Source organism: Pinus tabuliformis, chromosome 3_1 (genome assembly GCF_031772625.1).
Source record: "Pinus tabuliformis cultivar Carrire ecotype Pingquan chromosome 3_1, CPIR1, whole genome shotgun sequence".
Taxonomy (NCBI): domain Eukaryota; kingdom Viridiplantae; phylum Streptophyta; class Pinopsida; order Pinales; family Pinaceae; genus Pinus; species Pinus tabuliformis.
Genome location: NC_142301.1, coordinates 995,287,734 through 995,305,604, shown reverse-complemented (window position 1 = coordinate 995,305,604; position 17,871 = coordinate 995,287,734).

Below are 17,871 nucleotides of genomic sequence, written 5' to 3'. Positions count from 1 at the left end.
CAACAGTTTTCAAGCGTTGAGATATGCTTCATATAAATTCACTTGTTCATAGAAAATAGAATTATACTTTGCAAAATAATTGTTGAGTCAACATTGAAAGAACATATATCAGAAATTGAATTTTGAGGCAAAATGGAATTTCACAAAAATTATTTAACAATGATAATGGGAAACTATTAAATTTTAAGACATAAAATATAATAATTCATTTGTATAACATTGAAACAACATCACTTTATTTGAATTATTCCTAATTTCCTACAGAAGTTGGTTGATAGGATTCAGGACCTGGTCCCCTCCTCCCAAGCCAGCTTACAGTATGTCTACCATGCCCAAAACTCAAAAGCTAATGCTAAGCCAAATGAAAGGGTATTGCTACCTGAGGAAGAAATTTGAACAACCAGAAATCTAAGTATGGAAAGGGTAGAGCCTCCATCCCTTAGCATGTGAAAAATAAATGGTTAAAATATAATAAGATGGAAAGCTTAATTTGGAAGTCTTGGCAGGGTCAAGGAAAGCCACTATTACTTCCACATCAAGAGGTTTGTTTAGAGAAAAGCTCATCTACTGAAAGTCAAGGCTTCTTTTTGACCAATCACTAGCCTTCGGAAGATGAGACTTCAAGAGAAACAATCAAGTCTGAAGATATAGGAGTTGATGAATGCCATTGCTCAGTTGGCTTGGCATTCTCTGTTTTATAAATCAAACAGTGTAAGCGGAACTATTTTGAGGAGTGCAGAAGGTTTAAGCATGTCTAGTTCCAGTTTTTCCATTTTGCAGCATTCTCAGAAATTTTATAGTCTGGAGTATCAAAGAAAGTTATCTCAGGAATGTTCTCAACTATGATCAAAAGTCTAAAGACCTACCTGTTTTTACTGACATCTAAGTGACAGCAATTTTCTCATGTAATTCTTCTTAAAGCCGAATTTTTCAAGGGGTTGTGCTCCAAGTGGGCTATTAGAGCCTGCCAACCCACAACTTCAATGACCAAAATATTCTAGGCAATACAGTTAGTATAGAAGAAATATATTTTATAGATATAGTATCATCGTTCAATACCTGCCAAAAAAAAAATTTAAGCCTGACCAACTTGTAGGATGCTGCAAGTCAAGACTCAGATTGAAAGGTTGTCCTGCCTTTATTCCAAAGTTCTATCTAATTTTGTAGCATAAGATATAAGGCTGAGAAACAATGTAGATAAGGCAAGATAATTTTATTTAAGTCTAAATAAAGCCTGACAGATAGGTAAATGGGACTACAAAGTACAACTAGTGATGCTAATATGTAGGGGAACCCTTATATGGTCTGGTTAAGAATTTAGAAAAATATTCAAATTCTACCCGGACTGTGGTAGGTATCCTAGGTTTATATCCTCAGTTAAATTTCAATATCTTTTTTCTAAACAACTTAGTTTTGACTTCGTCTTTGATTTTCCATATGCTTCTCTACCAGCATACTGGCTCCCCTTGTGTTTTCTCTGTGAGCACTGCTTTGTAACCAAGCTTTGCTGTGTAGCCGACTGAATCAAGGTTGTTAGACCAATTTAATTCATCCTCCTTATCTCTAATTTTGATTGTACTTAGTTGCAATATGTTAAGTTGTTAACATAGCCAACTCGATTGTCAAACGAATATCCTTCCAAACCTGTTGACCTTGCTGATATCTAGTGCTGTTTCTGCATGGTGGTCAAATTTGGATCCACAATATCAGCTTGATTGTGTGCCATTGTTATGCAGGGTCTCAATAGTTTCTTCATTAATCTCCTAGAGCCTTTTAAACCTCACCTAGGGATCTTCACCTATTCTCACTTTCTCTCCATTTCCTATTCTCCACATTGTACTTAGTTGTAATATATAGACTGTTGTATAGACACTCTATATAACAGTGCAATTTGTCTTATAGCTTTACTAATTCTTTAGCAACAGTGCAATTTGTCTTCTTACCCTCCACAAGTCTTAACAATAAATTCTTCAATTATATGTTTAGCACCCTTCACTTGAAGATAGGATAATTCTTCCCATCAAGCTTAACGTTGGGTAGAGGGATGCTTTAAGATGAAGCTATCCTCCCCCTTGCTCAACAATTCTCTACAGATCTCAGAACAGAACCAAAGGTAATCTCAGGAACAGCGTACTATAATACTATGACAAAGAACCACAATTCTGAAAGAAACATCAGTTTGGTTAGGATCTTCAAACAGCTACCAAGGAATCAAGCAAATGCTGCTCTGCAATTCCAAGACTTCAAGTATCCAGATGCATTGCATTGCTCTATGGCACATCAATGCAATTAATTAAGCATAGAAATAACATCTCTATGTAGCGGCACTTAAAATATTACAAAAGGTGATCATTCACTGAGGTACATTCCAAAAAATATATAATTATTGTTGCCACATCATCCAGATTTAGAATAATAATCTATTGGAATGGACACATTGATAAAAATTCCATTGTTGAGTTTGGGTTTGAGTTATTTCTTCCTCTAACTGCTCTCCAAAGCTAACTATTCAAACCAAGTCACCCTTCAATGACATACAACTCACAAGGTTCTCAAAGGCAGAAAAATCAAAAGCGTATAACAGTTAATATGTCCTTTACTGCTCCATTTTCAGGTGAAAGATTCTCAGTAATATAAACAGATCTTCCAATAGTCAACATGTAACAACAACCAAGAAAATATAGGAATCCACCAATAAACTATAATGCAAGGTCTTTTTTCTCTTTTCGAAAGGTTTCCATGAAAAACTTGTTCAAATTCATTTGTAGAGTAAGCACATAAAACGTTAATGTAATTAACCTTGAGGATGGAACATAATTCTTCTTAATCTCCATGATATTCAAGAATCAAACTCCAATGGCAGCATTGGCTTCAACACGTCTTCCTTTTATCCCTTCAAAGCTGCCATGGGTCATGATGGCTTGATCAATGATCGCATGCTCTTAAGACCAACAGTCTATACATAATTAGACTACAGTCTATACAACAGTCTATACAGACACTGTGTTCAATCCAGATTTTGATTACAAACACCATTGAGGCCATACGGTATCTCCAATTTTTCACATCATTGAGGTCATCAGTATCTCCAGTTTCAAACAGCATTCAGGCCACATTTGCTTCAAAGTGCTTACAAGTATTGTCAAACGGCAGTACATTCTAAATTTACTCATATTACACTTGAGAACTAGAACACATACCACTTGAGAAGAGAGCTGCTGCCGCTTCAAGTACCTCAAGTGTAATATGAGTAAAGTTAGGCCTAAGCACCTTTATTATTGAGATTGAGTGCTTTCAAATACCAGGAGACAGGTGTGTGTGTTGACTTCAAGTTTGGCCTGGGAGAATTATTACACACTTTAAGCAGATTCTGTGAGGTTTCAAGGCACAGTGGGAACAAATCTTCAACTAAGGAGGTTGAGAACTGTCTAGTGACCTAGAACAACTAAGTGGGTTATGCGAAGATATTTATTAAGGGTGGTTGTGTTGAAGGTAGTAGGGAGGTTTAGAACGCAAGACAGGGGCGAGTATAGTCATTGTGAGAAAGAACTTGTGGAAAATCTAGTAAGGACAGCACTAAAGACAAGGAAAATTGCCCAAATTATACGGTATATATAGTGAATTTTATTTTATGGCGACCTTCCTAATTCTGTTCTATGGCTACTTTCTCATGGCACTTGTCTCTGAACTAGCAAACATACAGTTTTTTTGTTGTAAAAAAATCAGTTATTTGGTGGTCAAAAATTCACTTGCTCATTCTAAGATATTTGAAAAACCTGTCTGGCATGTTTAGGTCTATGATTGGAAATGTTTCAAGCACAGCACGAAAGAAGGAAAATTGCCTAATTATATGGTATATACCTAGTCATAACCTATATCAATTTTAATGTTCTTCCAATTAACAAGTTGAATACATGCATGAGTCATGATCATAATTTAATTTATATTTTGCAAGCATTGGCGATATCGTTAAAAAATTTAGTGGATATGAAAAATGTTCATTCCCATTAGATAGAAAATTGATGTCAACTTGTTTTTTCCCATCCCCTTGTAATTGGTTAACATTTTGAAGTAGTTAGGGGTATTCTGTATTTGTTTTTTGAATTATGTGTTTTGTTTGAAATGACAGCCTGCATTTTTTTCATTGTTTTTTCATATACTACTGCTTATGCTTGTAGCAAGAAATATACTTAGAAGAGATCGACATCCTCTGATGGGGCTTTTTTCATTTCTAGACCAGTAGCAAAAAATATACTTAGAGACCAGCATCCTCTGATGGGGCTTCTTTCATTTCTAGACCAGTTTCCTTAGAAGATAATCAAGGAAAACAAGAACAGCTCATATTCCTTGAGGCAGGTGAAATAGGGCCTACAAAATCAATACCTTTTCTTGAAAAGGGTCTGGCTAGAACTAGCTGCAAGGGTGTAGCACCTGTCTTTTGAAAATTTTCCCATTCTCTAGACATAATCACATGACCATGCGTACTTTTCTATAGCTCTGAAAACAGATGGCCAACAGTATGCACTTTGTGTGTAGTCTTTTGGGCTGCAAAATGTCTTTCAGAAAGGTCTCCATGGCATATTCTCAAAATGTGATAGATCTCATCCTCTCTTTCACATCTCTGTAGAACATAATCAATATCTTGTTTGTACAAGCTCCTGGAAATTCAAGGCAGCACTTTGTTTCACCAATGATCTGTGATCATTTTCAAAAAAGGTTGTGGCAACACCCCACCAACACCAAAGTTATCTATATCAGCGAACCATGGTGTCCTTTTGCTGATTGAAAACAGGTGCACTCCAGGACCATATCAGGGTTCCCTTCTACTCAATTCACTGACTATGATAGATGATCTGCAATTATGTTATCTTTCTGAGATTATCTTGGATGTCTAAATTGAACTCCTGAAACAGTACTCAATAGCGGATGATGCATGAGGTGGTGGTGGTCTTATTCATCTAGAACTTGATTGTTGAATGTTTGATGAGTGGTCAAAATAGATAAGGAAATATTTTTTGGTTGACTTAGCACCTCCGATCAATACAATGAAGCTGCAATTGCTTTATTTTGGATATTGAATAAATAAAAAACCCTGCCATTCTATGAGAGAAACCTTTGGTTAAAACCCCAGAAGTGGGGGTTGTTTATTTTGCCAATATTAGATAAAACTTACACTTGGGCCTACCTATTTCTCATAAGCATTGGAACACACATTATCATGGGGATATTGAATAAATAAAAAACCCTGCCATTCTATGAGAGAACCCTTTGGTTAAAATGCCAAGAGTGGGGGTTGTTTATTCTGCCAATATTAGATAAAACTTACACTTCCTACCTATTTCTCATAAGCATTGGCACACACATTATCATGGGGATAGTGAATAAATAAAAAACACTGCCATTCTATGAGAGAACCCTTTGGTTAAAATGCCACGAGTGTGGGTTGTTTATTCTACCAATATTAGATGAAACTTACACCTGGATCTGCCCATTTCTCATAAGCATTGGCACACATATTATCATGGGTATGAGCATGTCATTGGAGGACTTGAACCTTAGTGGGAGTAATAACAACACCTTGCTTTCATTGACTTGGCAAGCCACCAATGACAACAAATGAATTTTTATTTGAGATATGTTGCATATATTACTTCGAAGGTCAAATCACTACATACAAGAATTTCTTTTATCACATGATATTCCAAGATATAGATAATCCTTCAACTCAGGTATGCCATCAAATTAGATATGCCTATGGAGGGTCATGAAAACCTGAAAAAGTCAAACGTCCAAGAATTCTTAAGGTTCCACAGATCAACAAAAATAAGGCTGGTTTTTTTTTACAGTGCCTATCAAGGAACTCCAAGGAAATGTGAAACTAGTAGCATTTTGTATTTATTAGAAAAACGTTATGTTTCTTTCAAGTATGCAACAGACCAGAGGACTAATAATAGAGCTGAGTTTTACACTTTATGGTTACTTATGAAATGTGCAACTTAAAAAGGAATTGATGGTCTCTAAGATATGGGGGATTCAAAACTGATTATAGATTGGGCAAATGGAAGAAGCCATATTGAAAATCCGGTGCTTATTCTAACCATAAACAGGATTTCAGAGGTAAGAATGAAGTTTGCAGAAATTATCTATTTTCATGCCTATGGAGAATTCAATGAACATATTGTCTAAGTAAGAATTGTCAATGCAGAAAGGGCCACTGCCAGAAAAGGAATTTAAGGGTAAAGTTACCCATCCAGAATCTCTTTAATCTTTATATCGAACTTCAGAAAAGAAAACAAATAGTTTTGATGCCACTATCCAGTCGTAATCTGGATGTTCAAGTTTTAACAAGTTTGTGAAAAGGCCTGGTGATTTAGGTAAAGATCTGAAAGTCTCATGGGAGGTTAGCTAGAAGTGCTCGTAACATATATAACATATGGGGCTAAAGAGCTTGGTGATTATGATACTGATGCTATGTGTATAGATGCAGATGATAAGGATTTTCGAGAGGGACAATCATTCATAGTTGTCATAAGAATAGAAGAAAGAGAAGGAGTACCTTCCTAAAGCATGGAAGGAAGACAAAATTTGATGTTGGAGGCATCAGAAGAGGCCAGGTAACCTTTTATTTTTAAAATTGATGAATTTTATGTGAATGCATGCTTTGCATGTGAGGAGAATGGACAACTGGTCCAAAAGGAGAACGAGAGCACTAAATTGATCCAAGAAATCCAAATTGAGGTAGTAGATGCTAGACAATCCTCAAGGAAGGATGAGTTTCCAAAAGGAAAAAACAATGCATAATGAAGCCAAGATAACCTTGCAAGCAATTTTCAGAAGTGACCATGGATCCTAGCAGCCATGTGAAAGATGGATAACAAAACCAAGTTTATGTTAAGACAAGGAAGGAGGCAAAATTATCCCTCAAATGTCATTAAGGAGGAGGCCTTGAACAATCAAAGAATGCATCTATAAGAGAGAAATTGTAGAAGAGGGGATGAACAACATCATGATGCAATGTTCTTTAGAGATCGGTTGATCAATCCAAGGTTTAAGGATTGGCTTGAGTAACATTGTTCAAAGAATGCAATCAATAAGACAAAGGTGTCGAGCTTATTGCTGCAACTGGAGAGCTTGGTTCAACAACAAGAATTATGAATGTTGGCACCCAAGGTATAGTACAATTAACCACAAAGAGAGACTCATTGTACTTAGTTGTAATATATAGACTGTTGTATAGACACTCTATATACCAGTGCAATCTGTCTTCTTACCCTCCACAAGTCTTAACAATCAATTCTTCAATTATATGTTTAGCACCCTTCACTTGAAGATAAGATAATTCTTCCCATCAAGCTTAACGTTGGGTAGAGGGATGCTTTAAGATGAAGCTATCCTCCCCCTTGCTCAACAATTCTCTACAGATCTCAGAACAGAACCAAAGGTAATCTCAGGAACAGCGTACTATACTACTATGACAAAGAACCACAATTCTGAAAGAACCACAATAGTAGTATAGTACGCTGTAGAATTTCTTCCATCAGAGATTATTAGGGACAGAAATATCATTGCATATTAACTTGAGCTCACAATATGATACACCAAAATTATGTGACAAGGCCACTCGATGCATATGTTTGCGATTTCCTATGTTGAAGGTTCCAATAACCTTTGATCGTGGAAAATATCCTGGTCCCAATCATGTTTATGATCAAGGAAGCGAGTTATTTACTAGGCAAGATAATTTGCTTCCTTTTCCCCAGTTAGAACTATGCAATAATTGCGTTGCCTAGTGAATGAAGTTTTTATACTTTTTGAGGGACCCGTAGCATCATCATCATTTGGACTGGAGTATTTGTGCTTGGCTGGGCTATTAATGGAAGCAGGGGGTTTACAGAAGGCCCTTGTTCATTATAAGGGGGCAATCAGGTTGAAGCCTATATTTGGATGTTCAATTGAGCCAAGGAAATGTATTAAAGGCTATGAGAGAGCTTCAAGATGTAATTTTGCGCTACCAACCAACAATCCAATTGTGTATTGACTATCTATTTGCCTTCGAGTATTTATCCAACGCTTTTTATGAACAAGAGTTGGCATTACCACTCTAGAAATATTCTATCATCCTGGACTCCATCTTTTTGGAGGTATAGAATAACCTGGGTGATGCATTGAAAATTTATGGGGAAAGTGGACGAAGAAATTGCTTGTTACCAGAACTAACTTCAAATTTAGGAAAATCATCCTCAGGCTCTGACAAATTCTGGGGGTATTTATATGGAATGGAATATGGTAAATTTGGTTGCTGCTCCTTTTTGTGGGATCCAACTGATATATAATGCAGGGGATGTCAAAGGTTCTCAAACAGTTTCCTTCAATTTTCCAAATGATAAGAAAACAATAAATGAGGTGGGAATTGCCATGGTCATGCTCAAAAATGTTGCAGAGGCTAAATTGAGGTCTATTGCAGGTACATGCATTTCTGAAGAACAAAACCAATATGTGGATTCTGAATCCATGTTCACACATATGGTTTTCAAAGAACATTGTCATGGGATTAAGCTTTCCAATAACAAGCAGTCACTTGAGAATAGAACAAAAGGATAACTTCTTATAGCTCGAGATGAAGATGCACTGAATGTTTTGGAAAACTTCATGGCTAATGAACAACGATATGTTGTATAAATTCTACATATTGACAACGTAGAACCAGATTATATTAACACAACATTGGTAACTGTCTTCCATAATTTTATAAGGGAGGATTTTGGTGACATTGTTGTATTCTTAATGAGGCAAGAGAGAATTGAAAGACTCCTGCAAAAGTAGGCTACACATTTGTTTGAGAAAATACCACAATTATCTATTGTTGTCGGAGTAGAAAATTGCCTTGGGATAATGGAGGTCCTTCCAAGTCCATGGTTGAACTCATTTCCACCAGCTATTCTGTGCTTATAGATACTACTCCAAGGGAACATAGCCTGGTCATTTCACATCCAAAGTTAACAATCGTGCAAAAAGAATCTTCAGACATAGAGCTGGATTTTGCAAATCTGAGTTTTGAGGTAGTCTCACAACTGGTAGGTTGGTTCGATGAACTAGCCAATGAGATTAATTCAAGTAGAAGGCCAATTAGTATACTTGATAATGAAGATCTTCAGACAACTAATCCTTATATAAAAAGTCTAGTGTGCCAGGTGGATGAGAATTGTCTTTCACTGACATTAGATTGGCCTAGTCCTAATGCCATTAATAGAATGAGGTAGCCGAGAATGGAAGAAGAACGAATAAGGCAATGGAACATCAGTTTCATTGTTTTCATGACCAAAGCAGATGGTAAGGCAGCCGAGGATGAAATGCAAGAGTTTAGCTAGGGTGAATTGGTTACACTTCCTTTCCAAGACGATGAGCATCAAATGAACATGATCGACACCATGGCAATGTGTGTGGTTGATTGTAGTTGTGCTTATAAGCAAGAAATAATGGGAATGGGACATGACCTTCAATTGATGAATTTCTTAGTTGACCTTAGATTAAAGGAGCATACATACTACATTTGTCAGACCTATTCATTTTCTCAAGAAAAACCACTTCAAAGATAGTAGACAGGGCCTTTCACCATGGTAACTGAAAGTGGACAATGGATACTGCCACTTTTCTTCTAACGGGGAGGCATGTGAATTCTAGAAAAGGATAAAGGTTGTAGTGCAACTTATGCCGTTGGAAGGAGTGGGTGGGTTGATCTAGAGCACACTTCAATTGAAAAACAAAAAGGCGGATTTGAAGACACATTGCAAGCCTTCACCCAGGAAAGGAATTAGATAAAAGAAGCTATGAATTTTTCCTTGGATAACATTGATGCCTCAGGGTTTGATGAGACGTGTGCATTATTGTGGGATATAGATACTTATGCAAAGATGGGAAAATTTCCATATTCAAATACTTCTAGTGAATCTGACCCGAACAACAAAGATGACATTGTCTTAATTGATTCTGTAAGGGTAATTTTGTGGATAATAAGGAGAAATCTAATATTGGGAATGGAAACGCTTCTAGAGTCTATGGATGCCAAGCAAGGCTACGAGGAAATTTTGTTGCATGCTCAATCTGCTCACATGCTTCACTCTGGAATAAAACCAAGTTCAAATTTTGATCATACTATGTATGAAGATGTTATAGTCAAAGATATTATTTTGTGTTTGAAAGCAGCAAGCGAAGAGCAGTGGGAACAAATTGAGTGTGCAATCGATGATGGTACTGGGATTAACTTTCGATATGCACATGGATGGACTTTCTTTCATTGGACTGCAGATTCTTAAGGAAATTCTACTATTCATAGGGCATTGTGTGACCATCGTTACCAAGAATTAGCTGAAGTAGTTATTTCAATGGGCAAAGGAGATTTATCAACACAAGAACCACAATAGTAGTATAGTACGCTGTAGAATTTCTTCCATCAGAGATTATTAGGGACAGAAATATCATTGCATATTAACTTGAGCTCACAATATGATACACCAAAATTATGTGACAAGGCCACTCGATGCATATGTTTGCGATTTCCTATGTTGAAGGTTCCAACAACCTTTGATCGTGGAAAATATCCTGGTCCCAATCATGTTTATGATCAAGGAAGCGAGTTATTTACTAGGCAAGATAATTTGCTTCCTTCTAGCATTCAGGCCCATTTGCTTCAAAGTGCTTACAAGTATTGTCAAACGGCAGTACATTCTAAATTTTCTCATATTACACTTGAGAACTAGAACACATACCGCTTGAGAAGAGAGCTACTGCCGCTTCAAGTACCTCAAGCTCAAACTAGTCTGTTGTTCTTTCTTGCATCAAAAGAACTGAGTACAATAAGAAACAAGTTCCATGAGTATAAAATCAACAAATACAAATGAATATTACATTTTTTATCATCACCCAACGAACAAGAACCAAACAAAACTCAAGTCTAAGGGAAGGTTTATCAACTTGATGTCGAAAGAAGTACCATGAACAGGTATACCCCATCTTCCGGAAAGCAATTGCAATCCCTGAGAAAAGAAATCATCTTATTGTCTACCACAGTACAGACTATCGACATCTGAGACAAAAATTCATTCCCAAGTAGTCCAAAGCACCTCATAGCAGTTTCTCTATTACAAATCAGACAATATTAATACAACAGATTTCTTGCCTCGAAAACTTTTCAAAAGGTCTATACAAAACTTGAACTACAGTCTATACAGACACTGTGTTCAATCCAGATTTTGATTACAAACACCATTAAGGCCATACGGTATCTCCAATTTTTCACATCATTGAGGTCATCAGTATCTCCAGTTTCAAACAGCATTCAGGCCACATTTGATATAAATAGTGCTAACTGACCCATGACTCAGGCAAGAAAACGCCCAATTCCCCCACTCAACCCTATGAACCAGCCCATACTTGGCAACATGACTATAACGCTCCCTCTCACCATAAAAGACATTTGAGACAATTGTACCGAGATCAACCTGAATGAAAAATATGAACAATACAACAATCATTGCCGGCACCAACTGCTCTGGCCCTTATCACCGCAATAAACAATATGACGTACTGTGCCAAAGAAGCACAACATATTCAGCGAATTGAAATTTGAAATTAACCTATCATCTGATAAAATAACCCTGAAAATAAAAATGACCGCGTATTTTGACCAAAAACACCCAAGAACACATCTGGATTGCACAAAAATGAGCACAATCTACAGCTATAAGAAAGCTAACAGAATGAAAGGGAAAACCAAAGGAAAAAGAAACGGACATTTAACGAAATAGGCGTGATATAAGCAACAGATAAAACAGCAATGACCAGAAAGTTACTGCAAAAATGGTGCAGAAATATTATTTAAACCAACACGAACAATACATGGGAATCAGAAGCAGGAAGTTGCCTTCTCCATCACAATATTCATCTTGGGATACTGGCAGACTGCAAACATCCAAATGCTGTAATATTTAGGGTAAGTACTGATAACTTTCCGTACCGACTGTTGTTGTTGCTGCTGCAGTGGCATGAGCCATTCAAATCCAAGAAACAATGGATACCGAAACCAGAGAAGAATAAGCGGATTGAAATCTGAAAATGCAAGAATATCCCACCGAAACTGCTGCTGCTAGATTTGTGAACTAGGATGAAAAAACTTATTTCAAAACCACTTTTATACAAAAACCCAGGGAGCCATATACACCAAAACAGCGGGCTGAATCCCTCAAAACAGGGAGCCGCCCTCGCTCCGCCCTCCATTTCAAAATAAATCTAACATCCCATGACCAAATCGACCCTCACAAACCACTCCCGGGACCAAATCGACCCTCACAAACCACTCCCAAACCAGAAAATCCAAACTGTAAATCAAAATGGGGGCGATTTTGATCAAATACGATTCCGCAAATATCAAAATGGGGCTATTTTGATCAAATACAATTCGGGTAGTTTATCCGCCATGGGCTAAAATAAAAAAATAAATTAATTTTTAAATAAAATATGGGCTAATTATATAAAAAAAAAAAATATTATTTTAATTAAAAATTCGCCCCATTAAAATATAAAAAGCCTTAAATTTCGCCTTTGGACGATTATTCGCCCCTAAAATTAACCTTGGTATACTGTCATCAAACTACAGTCACCAGAACACAGAGTAGAACCCAGAATTCTGTAACAACAGTCAAATCCACCTGTAAGTTAAAATATCATACTACATAATGTATACGCTAGTTAGATGCATTGAACTAGCGTGTATACGCGCTTTTATCAAGGCCAGCCAGTGTATATGTATGTAAATATCAATTCATAAGTTTGCAAGTATTCCAAACTTCAGTCATACCCAAATTATAACATTTACAGAACCACACATGCATTAGTATTCAGATCTAGACTATACATGATCAAACCATATAATGATAATTCATTTCAATCCTTAAGATCTCAATCCATCATTAGATCTTATCCCTCATCAACTGCTAAGGTTCATCGTTGGTTCAGATCAAACAAAGCATAATAAGCCGATAACCTACATACTAGATCTCACGCTCCATTAGATATTCAATACTTGCACACTTGGCCTAATGATCTTCTGCTCCTTATATAGTTTTAGGCCTTTCTCAATACCATTGACAAAAACCACTTAGGACCAATATCTTGGACCAAATACCTAGGGTCAATACCTCGAACTAAATATCTTGGATGAATACCATGGATCAAAATACCTTTGACCAAATACCTCGGACCAAAAACTTAGTTTTCCAAGATATATGCGCTTTTCATTATGTGAAAGTATGTGTGTACGTATACGCTACTTGTGTTTAGTGAAGCTGCGTGTATACGCAGCTTGGTCAAGGTGAACCTACGTATACTTCTCTTTCTTCATTCTTTCTAATCGGGTCTGTAGTTCTTTGTTGTTAACCTATTGCACTGTGAACTGTCATCTGAGAGAGTTTCCATTGCAAATTACGTATGAACTGATTCTTGCATTTTGTCACATCTATAAACACAATTTTCGTGCATTATGTCACATCGGATATCTCTTCTGTAGATTCATCTAGTTACCATATACAAGTGAGTTGTTATGCTACAAGTGGGTTGCCATCAAGTACAACACATGCATCATAATTCCAAAAATCTTAACCCCTCCCAACCTACAGCAACGACAAATAGATATGATCCTCTTGTTTTACCTACCCAACTTCATGTTATTCCTGTAGATTATTAGAGTAAGATCTTCCTATTTGATGCTAGTGGTCAGTACATTGCCCAACAACATGTAAACAAGATGTCTGACTTTTTTGGACTACATGAAATAGATGAAGCAAATGTCCAGATGAGACTCTTTGCCCAAACTTTAGCTGGTGATGTCAAGAAGTGGTTTAAAGCCTTTCTTGCCAACCACAAAGAAGACCTAACAAAGTTCCAAAGGTTGTTTATTGATAGGTGGGAAAATAGAAAGAATCCCTTACAAATCCTTTCAGAATATGAGAATATTAGAAGAGGACCTAATGAAATTGTTCAAGATTACTACACTAGATTCAATAATATATATAATGCAATCCCAGTTAACCTTAGACCCCCACTTAGTATTAATAAAGTTCCCTGATGGTTTTGACACAGATATGACATACCAACATAGGGAAAGAAACCCCCTAACATTAGAAGAAATGCAAAGTGTAGTTTTTAGTGTAGAAGGTAATTTGTTAGCTAAAAGGGCTAGAGTTAGAAATGAAAGGAGAGGAACTAAAAAGGTTGAAACTTCACCAACTGACATTAAAATAGATAACTTTGCCAAAAATATGGAAAGACTAATGGATAGAATAGGAAACAGGGAAAGGAAACCCCAATGTGATAACTAACAAGCACCTCCAATTAGAAACCCAAATTTCAGAAACAACCAAAACATTGGGAAAAATGGACCAGATCAGATCATAAGGCCTCCTTTTCAAGAAAATTATGTAGACACATCCCATATAGAAGATCCAAAGCAAGATACACAAATTAACCTAATGGGAATAAATGATGAGGACACTGTTTTTCTAACCCAAGATGAGCAGGAACTGTATATGTTGCAGCAATTATAGGTACAGCCTGGGGAATCATTTGATTATAAACAAGGATATGACTTGGCCATCTTCGAAGTTCATAAATAGTATAATCTAAGAAGCAAAAAGAATGTTGATGTCCCTTACCAAACTAAGAAAACAACACAAAATCAATCGAAGAAAATAAAAGAAGCCCATGTTTCAAAGATCCTCCAAATTCTCCCTAGGCAGAACCCAAATCCCTCTAGCCCCACAATTGTAGATATAACCTCTGATCAACCGTCTACTGATCAACCATCCACTTCAATTCCACCTAAGGAACCAGTGGGCAAAGCTCAAAACACCAAATTTGAAAATCCACATAAGGAGATTCCCAATAAAGAAAAATAAGACAAGCCTAGTCAAACCCCTACTGCAAAAGCTCAAAACCTTCAAACAGAAAAAGTCTCTTTGCCATGCAATTTGGGAACAGAGATAGAAAAGCTAAAGATTTCAATCCCTTTAACTGAACTAATCAAGAATGAACCTTATAAATCACAAATAAACTGGACCTTAAACATTGCTGAAAATGAGGATTCAATCAATTTATTTGATGACCAACCAGAACTCATATTTGGTCCAGATGTTAATGGAAAACCATTAGAACGAGGAGTTCCACCATTTTAGATTAGCCTTAGTATCCATGACAAAATTCTACACAATGCAATGTTAGATTCTAGGGCCTCCCACAATTTAATGCCCAAATCAGTAATGGAGGAAATTAAACCTAGACATTACAAGACCTTACAAAGACTTATTCTCATTTGACTCCAGTCAGGTAAAGTGTCTAGGATTGATTAAAGACCTATGTGTCACTTTAGTCCAATATCCTGCCAAAAGCATCCCTATGGATATTGTCATTGCTGACATCCCACCAACGTATGGCATGCTATTATCCAGATCATTGGGAGCCAAACTTTAGGGATCTTTACAACTAGATATGTCATATGTAACAATTTAATGAAATATATGGTAGGTAGCCAGGATTGGCCTCAAAACTTTCCCATTTACTCCATACACTCAGATATCGATTCTTTTATCTTGTGTAATGCTGATCAAACACAAGAAAAGCCTTTAGACAGTACTAATGCAGAACCAAAAGAAATTGCAGTTTATACACAAAATGAAACTAACCAAACTACAGAACTTTTCAATGAAAAAGAAGGTAAAATTGTTGTAAATGATGAAAATTTTGTTGCACCAGATAGTGAAAATTATGATCATGAGATATTATGGCATTTAGAATTTGAATAGGTTAGGAGCAGGAGCAAGAGTGTAGATATATAATTTGGAAAATAATTACTCAGAAGGCCATGCATACAGATTGAATTTTAAATGTACTAATAATATAGCTGAGTATGAAGCATTAATTTTAGGTCTTACATTAGTTAGGAATCTAGGAGCTAAAAGAGTTTCTTTCATGGGAGACTCTAAACTAATTGTAAAACAGATTGATGTTTTATATATGACAAAAGACCCTAGATTAAGTTGTTATAGGGATACTATTATAGAAATACTTAACACTTTCCTAGAAACAAAGCTTGCAATAATCCCTAGAAAACATAGCATGCAAGCCCATAGTTTAGCAATGTTTGCGAGCACCTACAAATTACCCTTCCAACCTAACCATCAGTACACTGCTAAAGCTAGGCATAAACCTGTAATTCTAGATAATTTGAAGAATTGGAAAATATTTTCTAATGATAAACCAATAAATAACTTTTTACTTTCAGAAGAAGAGTTTGTAAATAACAATATAGATACAGATACAACAATAGATCCTGAACTAAGGATGAAATGCAAATAAATGAGATAGAAGGTGACGAACTAGATAGATTCAAACCTACTAAACTTACCAAATCATATGTAGATAACTTATAGAAAATTGAGATTGATGAAATAATCAGTGAAGAAATCGAAGTAATTAATCTCAAAGATGACCTCTTACCAAATGGTTTAACCCCTCGGGAAGATTTATTTGATTCAAATGATGTTCCTAAGAAACTTAAAATGGAACCTTTGAGGTCTGATATAGAGGAATGTAATATAGGCACTGATGAAAATCCTAAACTGATAAAACTTTCAAAATCATTACCTCCAACTGAAAAAGTGAAATACATTGAGGTGTTGAAAGAATTTCAGGATGTCTTTGCTTGGAGTTATGACGACGTTAAATCCTATGACACCAACATCATCCAACACATAATTCCTATTAAAGAAAATCAAAATCCTTTCAAACAAAAACTTAGAAGGATCAATCCTGTCTTATTACCTGCAATTGAAAAAGAAATTTAGAGGATGTATGATGCCAAAATAATTGCACCAATCAGATTTTCTGATTGGGTCTCAAACTTGGTGCCAACTAGAAAGAAAACTGGTGAGATCAGACTCTGTGTGGATCTTAGAAACCTCAACAAAGTGTCACTAAAAGACAATTACCCTCTCCCCAAAATGGACCACATTTTACAGAGAGTAGTTGGATCAACTAGAATCTCATTGTTGGATGGGTTTTCTGGTTATAATCAAATCTTCGTTCATCCAGACGACCAACCAAAAACTTCCTTTACTACTCCTTATGGCACATTTATGTATGTGAAAATGCCTTTTGGACTAATGAATGCAGGAGACACTTTCCAGAGGGCTATGGATATAGCCTTTGCAAAAGAAATTCATGATTGCCTTCTGATATATCTAGATGATCTTATTGTATTTTCAAAATCTGACAATCAACACTTGGACCATCTAAGGAAAGTTTTTATTAAATGCAAGAAGTTTGGAATCTCCTTGAACCCAAAAAAGTCCTTGTTTGGGTTAGAAGAAGGAAATTTGTTAGGTCACATAATTTCAAATTTTGGTATAAGAATAGACCCTGCAAAAATAGAAGCCATCTTGAAAACAAGACACCCCAGGAACATTAGAGAATTACAAGATTTCTTAGGAAAAATTAATTTTCTTAGAAGATTTATATCTAATCTAGCAGAATTAATTAGATCACTAAACAGCATGCTGAAAAATGACTCCACCATAAAATGGACAGTTGAGGCTAAAAAATCCTTTGAAAACATCAAACTAGCCTTAATTAAAGCACCTGTATTAATCAGTCCCAAATTTGACAGAGATTTCATCTTGTTTTCCTTGGCTTCTGAGCACACAATAGTTATTTTTCTATTGCAGAAAAATGACCAGGGCTATGAATAACCCATTTCTTTCTTCAACAAAGCTCTGAGAGATGCCCCCCTTGAAATATAACATAATGGAAAAACAGGTCTTGGAT